The following is a 501-nucleotide window of genomic DNA, read 5'->3' as shown; positions in this document are numbered from 1 at the left end:
CTCCATTTTCTCCCCCTTGGTCCAGGAACTCCCTACCTATGTCCGTGACACCACCCACGCCCTCCACCTCCTCCAGAACTTCCAATTCCCCGGTCCCCAACACCTCATCTTTACCATGGACGTCCAGTCCCTCTACACCTGCATTCCCCATGCAGATGGCCTTAAGGCCCTCCGCTTCTTCCTGTCCCGCAGGCCCGACCAGTCCCCCTCCACTGACACCCTCATCCGCTTAGCCGAACTCGTCCTCACACTCAACAACTTCTCTTTCAATTCCTCCCACTTCCTACAGACAAAGGGGGTAGCCATGGGTACCCGCATGGGCCCAAGCTACGCCTGCCTCTTTGTAGGTTACGTGGAACAATCCCTCTTCCGTACCTACACCGGCCCTAAACCCCACCTCTTCCTCCGTTACATTGATGACTGTATCGGTGCCGCCTCGTGCTCCCACGAGGAGCTCGAACAGTTCATACACTTCACTAACACCTTCCACCCCAACCTTAA

This window comes from Rhincodon typus, chromosome 1 (assembly GCF_021869965.1).
Source record: "Rhincodon typus isolate 14 chromosome 1, sRhiTyp1.1, whole genome shotgun sequence".
Lineage (NCBI taxonomy): Eukaryota > Metazoa > Chordata > Chondrichthyes > Orectolobiformes > Rhincodontidae > Rhincodon > Rhincodon typus.
The sequence above is the reverse complement of the archived record's forward strand: the minus strand, read 5'-3'. Positions refer to the sequence as shown.